Raw genomic sequence first — 12087 nt, 5'->3', positions numbered from 1 at the left:
AGAAGAAAATAAAGATGAAGAGAAGAGAAACAAATATAACGAGGAAGAGGAGAGAAGAAGAAAGGAAAAGGAGAAGGAAGAAAAAATAAAGAAGAAAAATACGAAAATGGAAGAAAAAATAAAATAAAAATGAAGAGAAGAGAAACAAATTAATAACAAAGAGGAGGAGAGAAGAAAGAAAAAAGGAAGTGGAAGAAGAAGGAAGAAAAATAAAGAAGAAAATGGAAGAAAGAAGAAAATAATTAAAGCTGAAGAGAAGAGAAGAAGAGAAGAAAAAGGAAAAGGAGGAAGAAAAAAAATACGGAAATGGAAGAAAGAAGAAAATAATTAGTGATGAAGAGAAAAGAAGATAAATAAGTAACGAAGAGAGGGAGGAAGGAGAGAAGAAGAAAGGAAAAGGAGAAGGAAGAAAAAGATACGAAAATGGAAGGAAGAAGAAAATAAAGGTGAAGAGAAGAGAAACAAAAAACGAAGAGGAGGAGGAGGAGATTAGAAGAAAGGAAAAGGAAGTGGAAAAAGAGGAGGAAGAAAAAATAAAGAAGAAAATAATTAAAGATGAAGAGAAAAGAATTAAGATGAGAGGTAAGTAACGAAGAGGAGGAGGAAGAAGAGAAGAAGAAAAAGGTGAAAGAAAAAAAGAAAGAAAGAATACGTAAATGGAAGAAAGAAGAAAGAATTAAAGAAGGAAATTAAGAGAGATAAAGGAAGAAGGAAATATTGGACGAAGAAAGAGGAAGTATGAAAGAAATAGAGATGGAACAGCGATGGCTTGGCTATCGAAAGGACAAAAAAAAAGACGTGGCTAATCTTTAAAAAAAAGCACAAAAAAGGAAAATGCAAAAAATAAAAAAAGAAAAAAGAAAAGACCAAAGAAAGCAAATTTAGTGAAAAAAATAAGGAAAAGAAAACAGAAAAGCAATTAAAAGTCTGAAAGATGCTGGTTTGACACATTCACGGTTTGTGGTGACGGTGCCCTCCCGACACGCAAAAATGGTGAATCGGCATTGTATCCGTGACTAACCTTGACATACCTTGGATTTCCGGCGCGGCATCATAACCCCGCCGTGGAAAACCTCGGACGTCGGCAGTGTCTCACGATCATTTTGGTGCGAGCAAAATGATCGTGGCTCACCCCGACAACTGTCAAATGCCGTGACTATCCGAGATGGCATCGGCAAGGATCCGGGCTAGCACCTGTGCTGGAGTTCGTCGGGAACGTCGGTAAGCCATCGGAAATAACCGTGACATTCCGGTGGGAAACCTTGGTTTTCCGCCGCTCAGCCACGGTCTGATCACGTGTGCTGCGGACGCCTACCGACTTCATAAAGCTGTCGGGACTCTGCCGGGCTGGGCCAGTGACCTCCCAGCGCGCACATCACCATGACCCAGCGCTCTGACGCCTCCCTGCACGTGTTGCGGGTCGACGAGCTCGAGTTATTTAGCCCCTGCAGCAGCCGAGATGGCTACGGAGCAGCCCCAGTCCCCCCTGCAGGAGGAAGGTACCGCTAACCACTGTAACCAGACACATCGGAGAAGGACACACACACACACACACACACATCTGGCTAATGACAGCCTTTATCAGTTTGCTGCCACTAATGACCTAAGTAGCTTTGCCCCTCAATTAACACCGAAGCATCAGGTCATAATCCCCGCTCCTTAATCTTCATCCCCTCAAAGATCCTGCCAGCCCTGCCCCGTAATCTGAAAGCATATCTGCCACCTGCACACACTCCACGCTCACAAAAAGTATATCCGCAACCGCCCCGCAACCGCAAATTCAACCCATATCCATCCTGCACAATAAACTTGTAGTAAATCGTTCTTTTACACACACACACACACACACACACACACGCACGCACGCACGCGCACTGGTGCCAGTTCCATTTTCATTCATTTCAAGATTTACCTCCTAAATAGGGGGACAGGCAACGCCCCTTTTTATACATCGGCAGAAATACCAAGATGCTACAACTATGAGCTAACACAACAGCTGCCTAATTTAATTACTTATCCTTAACAATCAAAAAAGCGCAAAATCTGACCATGAATAAGAATAAATAAGGGTTTTCTAGTACATTTTGTACATTTTATACCGTGAGGGCATGGTGAGTGTTAACCAGATGACGCAGTACCGCAGTCATGACGTCATCGATGACGTTTCAGTGAGCTATCCTTATAGTATAATCCTTGGTTCTCGCTCCGGAGTACTACCCTTGTACACCGTTGTACAGCCGCCACATGCGTAATCCGGCAGTCAGATCGTGGCCAGAGGCCACGGTTTTACCACCTGCTGTCCGGGAGGCCATCGTGGACCACAAATCGTGAATGTGTGAACCCAGCAAGAGAGAGAGAGAGAGAGAGAGAGAGAGAGAGAGAGTAAAAATTAAGAGAGAAGGAAATGGAAGAAAAGATGTACAAAGGGGATCAGCTCAAAAGAAGAACCAAGGAGAAGAAAAAAAAGAACCAGGAACCAAAAAGAACCGAAGAAGACCTAAGAAGCGATACAAAAACGAACAGCCCCCAAAAGAGGAACTATAAATACCCAGAAAGAACCAAAAAGGGTTAAGATTCGTTTTAGGTCCGTACCAGTATCTGATCATTACCTACCTTATGAAACATCAGTATCTCTTCATATATCTTTTCTACAAACCTTCAACAGTCATGGAAACGCTTTGAAAATCCAATTCAAGGCCTTTTTTTTTACTCTTGAAAATATGGGATAATGTTTATGAAAGCGCGTCGCCTCCTCTAGGCTGGTGCTGGCCGCGGCGGGTGTTGCGAGAAATACCTCCTCGCTGAAATAAGTCACATATACGTGAGGGGGGGGTCCAGGGGGGGGCGTAGCCCCCCCTGATTAGAAGGGGGGCTCGAGGGGGGCGCAGTTCCCCCGTTAGTAGGTCGTAAAGTTCGGTTGGAGTAGTTTAAATATGCTCCCCGACCCTAAGCCCTCTGCGAGCTATTTTGCGGCTGCGGCGGCTGCAGCGTCGCCGCGGCCGGCACCAGAGGAGGCGACGCACTTTCGTAAACATTATCCCCTATTTTCAACAGTAAAAAAAAACTCCTTGAATTGGATTTTCAAAGCGTTTCCATGACTTTTGAAGGTTTGTAGAAAAGATATATGAAGAGATACTGATGTTTCATAAAGTAGATTATAAGATACTGGCACGGACTTAATACGAATCTTTACCCCAAAAAGAACCAAGAAGAAGAAGAAAAAGAACCAAAAAGATGAACCAGAAGACCCAAGTAGGTGGTGGTGCCGCTGTGAAGGCGTCAAGGGGTACCGCCGCGCACCATGGCCCAGACCAAGACCAGTGTGCGGGGGGCGAGACTCAAGCACAACAACCCATAAAACCACCCAAGAAGAAGAAGGCCTTTTCCTACCCCTGGTGACCTTATCCTCCCTCTGGTGACCTTCCTCGCCGTGTTGGTGCCCGCCATGAAGTGAAGTGAAGGTCAGCGAACTTAAAGGACCCGGAAAAGGTGAGTTTAAATGGCGGTAAATTTGTAGCACTTCACCAGTCTCGCATTTCCGAGCGAAACTAGTTTTTTTCGGTAGTTTTCGGCCTGTTTTGAATGAATATGCGTGTCATTTCTATCGCAAATCACGTGTTTTTTTTTTACCCCCCCCCCTTCCAACCAAGAGACTAATGATTTGCGATAAAAATTTTTAGAGCACATTCATTCAAAACAGACCGAAATCTACCAGAAAAAACTAGTTTCGTCCACACAGGTGCATTTAAACTAAACATAACCCTAACCTAACCTAACCTAACCTAACCTAAACTAACCTAACCTAACCTAACCTAACCTAACCTAACCTAACCTAACCTAACCTAACATAACCTAACCTAACCTAACCTAACCTAACATAACCTAACCTAACCTAACCTAACCTAACCTAAAACTAACGGTAAATTTGTAGCACTTGGGGCTGGGAGGCGGCGGTGGGTCGGCGGGCAGTAACCCATCAACCATCAGAGCGGTCGTGTGTCACGTCCTGGCCTTGACCGCCCTCCCTCCCTCCCTCCGTTATAAATGATTTCCGAGGGGTGTTTATGGGGATGAATTTACTCAGAATGCGGAGCTCTTTCTAATGGTCAGGGTAAGAAAAGCCATCTCTAGACTGGTGTACTCCTACAATAATACCTAAATGGCTGGGGGACCTTCCTTAAACCCGGCGGGAGATTCTGAACTTTGAGGGGTTAATATGTAGGAGTAGTAGGCTCGGTCTGTGAAGCACGAGGGACATATATTCTATATTGTATATACCTCAGTGTATTCAGATTAATCTATTGAACATCGGAGATGGTCGAGAACATGTGTTCAAAGGGTGGGAGGGTCGAGTGAAATGGCATATACATACATTTGTTTTAAGAACATAAGTGTGCTGCGGCGACTATGCCTGATGAACGAGCCTCCCATAACCCAGTTAGCCAGGGGGGTACCTCCTTGGCCGACTCGGTAAGGAGTGGCTCTCCCGTCACACTGGTCGCGGGTTCAATCCCAGGCAGCCGGCGAATGCCCTTATCTTGATTAATTTCTCGTGTGTTTTGAAAAAAATATGTACCCAGGGCATGACATAAGAACAGGGAAACTACAAGAGGCCGAGTGGACTACACGGGCAGCTCCAGAATCCCTCTCACTACTCACGATGGGTGAGGTGTTGTTTCAGGGGTTACAGGTAGAGGCTTGATCCTCGTTTACCTTTGGTACAGGCGTACGTGTGGATTAGCGACGGGAAACAGAGGGTTACCATTAACGGTAAAAAATCCGAATGGGGTAATGTTACCAGTGGGGTTCCTCAAGGTTCAGTTTTAGGCCCACTTTTATTCATTATCTACATCAATGACAGACAATGTGATAACTATTGACATAGGTAAATTTGCAGATGACACCAAAATAGGACGCACTATTAGGACAGGGGAGGATGCTAGAGCACTGCAGGAGGATCTCAACAAACTGTCAGCTTGGTCAGAGAAATGGCAGATGAATTTGGTATTATTCTAGTGTTTGCCCATACTCACCCCTCGCAACCAAAATTGGCTAAAGGGCCATTGAGACTTCAGGGAATGCGGTGGTAAACATGAAATGCGTCGCAAATGCATAGTTTTTGAGTTATGAGGGGTTGAAAAATACCCTAGATGTAGGGAAATTCCTTACAATTACTTAGATGTAGGGAAATTTCATACATTCCGGGTTTTTTTTACAACGTACGGAAACCACGCAAGGTAATTATTGAAAATCACTCCGCACCTCGAAAATACGATATTACGCCTCCATATTGTACTTAAAGGCATATTGTACATACGGACGATGTGTTTACATGGCGACTCCATTGCAATATGAACAGCGTTGCCAACGATCCGGTTAGCAATGGTACGCTAGGTTAGCGATGGTACGTTTAGTTTGCGATTAGCCCACGCATGAGACCAGGGTACCACGCATGGTTATTTTTAAAAATTTTTTTTTAGAACACGCACCTTTACCTAATACTATTTCCAATGGTACGCTTAGTTAGCCATTAGCCCACGCATGTGAGACCAGGTCCACCGCGCGTGGTTATTTATTTATTTTTTTTAACACGCACCTTTACCTAATACTATTACCAATGGTACGCTAGGTTAGCGATGGTACGCTTAGTTAGCCATTAGCCCACGCATGTGAGACCAGGTCCACCACGCATGGTTATTTTTTTAATTTTTTTTTTTTAGAACACACACCTTTACCTAATACTATTACCAACAGTACGCTAGTTTAGCGATGGTACGCTTAGTTAGCCATTAGCCCACACATGTGAGACCAGGTCCACCATGCGTGGTTATTTTTTTTTTGAACACGCACCTTTAAGAGGGGGGGGCGCAGACTCCCCTTGGTCAGCAGGGGGGTCGAGGAGGGTGAAGCCCCCTCATTAGCAGGTCGTAAAGTTCGGTTGGAGTAGTTTAAATATGCTCCCCCACCCAAGTACCCCGAGTTCACGCAGGTCCCGCAAGATCGTTGGGGGAAGGGTATTAATTTGGCTTCTTTACTTTTAAGTACTTTGTTTTTTTTAACTATGATATATGGAGGCATATTATCGTATTCTGGAGGTGCGGAGTCAGTATCCACAATCACCTTGTATACTGGGAATACGAGCCCGTGAAGCAGATTCAAAATCCGGTCAGTAAGGATTCACATGTCCGAACAGCTCAGGCAGGAGGTTCGAGAGCCTGCACTTCCTGCACAAGCCGCAGTACTGTTTAAGGCGTGGCGTTGGACAGATCCCGGCTAGCCGGCGGTTTTACTTGTGTCAGTGATAAACAATGAAGATACACTGTGTTTGGTGCCACGGACTCTACTTGGAGGACAGAAACCTTGCGATGAGGTGACAACCTACTAGAGAAGGCATGAGTGTGGTGTAGGCAGTTTATGTGAGCACAGATGGCCGCCAGTGTCACGCCAGATGGTGAGGTGAGCATCGTTTGGTGGGTTCACTACGCTTCTCTCCCAAAACAAGCTTGGGGATCCACTGAGTGCGTGGTTTCCGTATGGGAAACACTAAATTCGTCGCAAACACTTATTTTAGGGGTGGTGGGAGGAAAAATTACCTAAATTTAGGGAATTTCCCTAGATCTAGGGAGTTTTTATCCCCCCCCCCCACACTAAAAAAATACGCGAATGCGACGGATTTCATGTCCCCCACCCGAAACCCCGCATTCCCACCAGGTCCCCAGGCTTGTATGGGGGGGAGGGGAGAGTATGGGCAAACACTAGAATTTTACCATGAATTTTAACATCACCAAGTGTAGCATACTTAGTGTAGGAACACGCAGCCCATTACACGGGTATAGTTTAGACTCCACAGCGATAGGCAGGTCTGAGTGTGAAAGGGATTTGGGAGTGTTAGTGAACTCTGACCTAAAACTAAGGAAGCAATGTATTAGTCTCATCTATCTCTAAGGCTGAACTCTTCTCTCAAACTTTTTCTAAAAACTCCACTCTGGACGATTCTGGGCATATTCCTCCTACTCATCCCCCCTCTGACTCCTTTATGCCTGTTACAAAGATTCTTCAAAATGATGTTTTTTTATGCCCTCTGGCCTCAATCCTCATCCTCAGAGCTGATGGGCTTGGATGGAGCTCCCTCTGTGTTAAAACAATCATGCAACTGTGCCTCGTGCCTGCCTGGTAAAACTCTTTCTGCTTGCCTGTCAACATCTACCTTTCCCTTCTTGCTGGAAGTATGCCTTCCTGTACCTAAGTACCTACTAAGAAGGTACTCAAACTACTCCACCTCAATACCTTTTTTGCTTTTTTGAATCTTTTATCTAAAGCTTTGAATCAAACTTTCCTCGGGAGATTCAAAAACCCTTCTCCTTCTATCTACATCAAGGAGCCAGTATGTGAAGATCGCCTAACTGGTGATCTCCTAGATTTCTTAACTGACTCTGGTACTCTTGGTTGCGTTCTTTTTAAATCTTAACTTGAACTATTTGCTTTGATTGTTCCTATCTCAAATCTTTCTAAAAATCTTTTCTTCTTTGCGCCTTCTACTCTTCTCTCCCCTCTCCTGTCCTTCTCTTCCTTTCTTTCTTCGTTCTCTCTGTCTTCTTAGCTTCCACTTTGACTCTGTCTGTCTCAACGGTCTAACCCTCTCCCTTTCTTTCTTGTCCCACAGTTATTCCTTTTTTCTCAAGTTCATTGATGATCTTCTTCCTCACCCGAACTTTCCTTCCACCTATCCACTCGATGTCTATCCCAAACATTACTCAACTTTGACTTTAATCCCAGCCACCTTCTTCCGACTTAAGGCACAAAGGCTGATTAATGCACTCAGACCTCAACTGAGAACTTTAGGGTGTAAAGAAGACTAACCTGGCTTCCTCCTTCAACGCCTCAAAACACAGTTTCTCATTTATCCCAAAAACACAGTTTCTCCATATACAACTATCATCTTTTCCAACATCCACATCTCTCAACACTTTCTTCCTCTACAGCTCTCAACTCTTCAGTCAACTCAAAATCTCAAATATATCCTCATCCTCCTCCTTACTAAATCAGCTTCATCTCTCTGGGCGTTCTGTCTTTCTTCATAGTTCTTCTCCTTCTCTTCTCTGCTGTCCATATACAGGGGGTTACCCTCTCCAGTATGGGACTGCATACTCTCCTGGGTGGGGGTAGCACTCACGGCTCTTCTCAGCTCAGGCTACCACACATCTCTCTCCTCTCAAACCTCTCATCTTCAGTACTGATCCTCTTTCTTTCTTTCATTTCTATCTCTTATGTTCTTGAACTTGCTATCTTCTCATCCTATTTCCACCTGCTCCCCACCGAGCTCTTGCTCCAGCCCCTCCCCCCCATCCCCCTCCCTCCCTGACCGACCTTCACCCATCACCTACTCTTCAGCCTTTTCACTCCCCATATGACCAAGAACCTTTTTCTTTCATTCTTCCATCTTAAACTCTTCCTCCTTCTTTCCTTCATTGTAAAATTCTCCTGAGAGTCCTCCTCATTTCCTCCTCCCTCCTTGATTATCAGGACTTTTCTCTGGAGTTTCTTTTCTCCTTTTGTTAAGCTCTTAGTTTTCTTTTTTTTTTTTTTTTAGTTTTTTTTGAGTTTACGAGGAATCGGGCTAACAGGGCATTAGGCTTTATTAACAGGACGGTAACCAACAGGAGTGCAGAGGTCATCCTCAGACTCTATTTAGCATTAGTTAGGCCACACTTAGATTATGCTGTCCAGTTTTGGTGCCCACACTACAGAATGGACATCAACTTGCTAGAATCAGTTCAGAGGAGGATGACCAAGATGATTCAGGGGCTGAGGAACCTCTCATATCAAAATAGGCTGAAACATCTAAACTTACATTCACTAGAATGACGAAGAGTGCGGGGAGATCTGATAGAAGTATTCAAATGGGTCAAGGGTTACAACAAAGGCGATATAAGTAAAGTACTGAGAATTAGCCAGCAGGATAGAACTCGCAGTAATGGATTTAAATTAGAAAAGTATAGATTTAGGAGAGATATAGGCAAGCATTGGTTTAGTAATAGGGTGGTGGGGGAATGGAATAGACTCAGCAATCACATAGTTAGTGCTGGGACGATAGCTTGTTTTAAGAGTAGACTGGATAGCTACATGGACGAGGACGACAGGTGGCAGTGAGGTGTGGGTGCAGTAAGGTGGCAGGGTACTGGTGCGTGCATTGTACTGCTGGTATAACGAGGATCAAGCCTCTACCTGTAACCCCTGAAACTACACCTCGCCCATCGTGAGTAGTGGGGGGGATTCTGGAGGTGCCCTGTGTAGGCCACCCGGCCTCTTGCAGTTTCCCTATGTTCTTATGTTCTTATGTGCGCTCCAGTACCCTGTCTCCTTACTGCACCCACACCTCACTGCCACCTGCCATCCTCGTCCATGTAGCTATCCAGTCTACTCTTAAAACAAGCTATCATCCCTGCACTAACTATGTGATTGCTGAGTCTATTCCATTCCCCCACCACCCTATTACTAAACCAATGCTTGCCTACATCTCCTAAATCTATACTTTTCTAATTTAAATTCATTACCTACTGCATGTTCTATCCTGCTGGCTAATTCTCAGTACTTTACTTATATCACCTTTGTTGTATCCCTTGACCTATTTGATTACTTTGGTGGCAGCGGCGGCCATTGGGAGGTGAGCAGTGTTGCCAATGATCCGGTTAGCGATGGTACGCTTGGTTAGCGATGGTATGCTTGGTTAGCGATGGTATGCTAGGTTAGCGATTAGCCTACGCATGTGAGACCAGGTCCACCACGCATGGTTATTATAATTTTTTTTTTTAGAACCCAACGGCTGCCGTGCTGAGGGCTGGGTACAGTATTAGGTAAAGGTGCATATTCTAAAATAAATAATAACCACGCATGGTGGACCTGCATGCGTTGGATCATTGGCCAATGGCCGCTTCTGCCGCCGCCGCCACCAGCAAAACAAATGGTAAAAATGTAGCAGGAGTAGGTGTATTATTTTCAAGACACAGATTGTTTTCATGGGCGATATATGACTACTTTTTTGTGGAGATAGTTTTTTCTGCGTAAACCAGTAAAAAAACTTCTTTTAGGAGGGTACATATATCAGGAATACTACAGTTCCCCGTAGCACACTCCACCCCGCTGGGTCTGGATCTGGATACATGATGCGCAGGGCATCCTTACAGGTGCATAACACGCATATTTTTGTTGGCTGTTGGGGGACGGGGGAGCCGAGTTTTCAGGGGAGGGAAGTGAATCAGGTATAATTGTTAGTGCTGGTGTGTTGTGATGACAAGCGAGTGTGTATTTGTTTTCTAAATGAGTCTATTGTACCGCAGTCTAAAATCTGTTGAGGGAGGCTGTTCCAGTCACGTATGGTGCATGGAAAGCATGAGTGCTTGTATGCATCAGTGTTAGTGTGATATGTTTGGTATTTATGGATGTGTGGGTAACAAGTCACTCCGGCCCCTAGTTCTTCCGGCCCTGGTCACTCCGGCTCCCAGTGTTTCCGGCCCTGGGGCGAGATTCATCATACCATTTACCGGACCTCTGTCTGGTAAGTATCATGGTATCTCCGCCCACCCAGTAAATCTGCATTCATCAACCACTTACCAGACCCGTGGTAAGGCCAAAAGTTACCGCGGCTCCGAGCACCCGTAACTGAGTTACCGCAGGCGTGGTAAGTGGGTAGACACTGCCGCAGCTCATGTTCAGAGGCAATTTTGAGCCTATGTATATTTTTACCTCGTGACGTGCCCTACACCATCAGAACCAGAAAACCATGCAGATTTAGGACCTGGTCTATAAAAGCGATGTGATGAAAACCAGCTGAGTACGAAAGAGTTGAAGAGAAATAAGTGCAAGAAAATGTGTACTCCCTGTTCATTTAACTCTGATTATTGTATGTGTATTTACACATTATTGTTACAATTTTATGCTAGTGTGATGCAGAATTTTCCCAGGAAGATAATGGTGGACTCCATTTTTCTCAAAAATGAATGTTGGGGTCAGGAAACGGGGTGGGAGTGAGGTGTGTGAAGTCGTCAGTTTGGGATGAACTGGGCAGACCCGTGCACGGCCTCAGGCCGACTTCACTTGCAGGCCGCACTCTTTAGTATGTAAGTCTGTGGAATTGTCCACCCATATGACTTTTCCCTGCTTGTTAAAACACTGCAGAGGGAATAATGTTCTCATCTGTGACAGTCACCTCCCGTCTCAAGTCTCCAATATTCTTGCTGTGGAGTTTAACGTCGTAGAATTTTGCTCTGACCTCCTCCACACTACTCACGAAGCCACTCACGCCATTCACCTCAGCAGCCACAGCTTCCCACACCCACACCCATTGCTTGGATGTACCAGTGAGGCATGACGACAATGGCCCCCTAGCCAATTTTGGTTGCCAGGTGTGAGTATGGGCAAACATTAGAATAATACCCAATCTTGTGACAGCGAGGCATGCTGTTGACGTTAGCGACGGAAAACTATGAAGGTAACACAAAAATGTTCAGAATATAGACTACATAAGCGAGTATATTTTTATTTCAAGAATAAATATACAAGTAACGTGCGTTCATTCATAAAAAACGCATGTAATTGAGGGATCACCACGCTAATTATTTGTTTTAAGGTAGTATTTACGCCTGTACAATACACGTCTCCATTTTGAAGTCTGTGTATTAGTAAACAAACGACACGTGAAAGTGGAAATACAGCATCAAAGGTCGCACATGATTGGCTATCCAGCCCAACCAATCGTTGCTAGGGTGCGAGTTACCAGAGCGTTACCATACCGTTGATGAATCCCGTGTTTGAAAGATGCCGCAGCTCTGGTAGCGCTTCACGAAATGTGAGAGATACCGGAGGCATGGCTGGTAAGATTGATGAATCCGGGCTCTGGTCGCTCCGGCCTGCCCCACGTTCGACCCAAGTCACTCCAGCCCCCCCTGGGTGCGCGTGTGTGTATGAACGTGAGTTAGTGTGGATGTTTTTTTTATTTTTTATTTTTTATTCTTAGCAGGTGTCACCAGCAATAGGGTCACAGGGCCCACACAGCTTGAGCTATTCTTTCAATTACTGTAAATTACCTGT

General features: G+C 44.9%; 1 protein-coding gene across 3 annotated transcripts in view; it reads left to right on the top strand.

Annotated features, from left to right (window-relative positions):
- The first annotated feature begins 3258 nt into the window (after positions 1–3258).
- LOC126996775 (germinal-center associated nuclear protein-like) overlaps positions 3259–12087 on the top strand; it is a 30095-nt gene continuing 21266 nt past the window's right edge. Inside the window, exons 1-2 of one of the 3 annotated variants that reach the window (XM_050857606.1) lie at positions 3259–3489; positions 10472–10555. The gene's annotated coding sequence lies outside the window, so the exon portion shown is untranslated. The remainder of the gene's footprint in view (positions 3490–10471; positions 10556–12087) is intronic. The other 2 variants (XM_050857604.1, XM_050857605.1) reach the window with 2 other exon arrangements.

This window comes from Eriocheir sinensis, chromosome 11 (assembly GCF_024679095.1).
Source record: "Eriocheir sinensis breed Jianghai 21 chromosome 11, ASM2467909v1, whole genome shotgun sequence".
Classification (NCBI taxonomy): domain Eukaryota; kingdom Metazoa; phylum Arthropoda; class Malacostraca; order Decapoda; family Varunidae; genus Eriocheir; species Eriocheir sinensis.
This window is presented reverse-complemented; position numbering and strand designations above follow the sequence as displayed.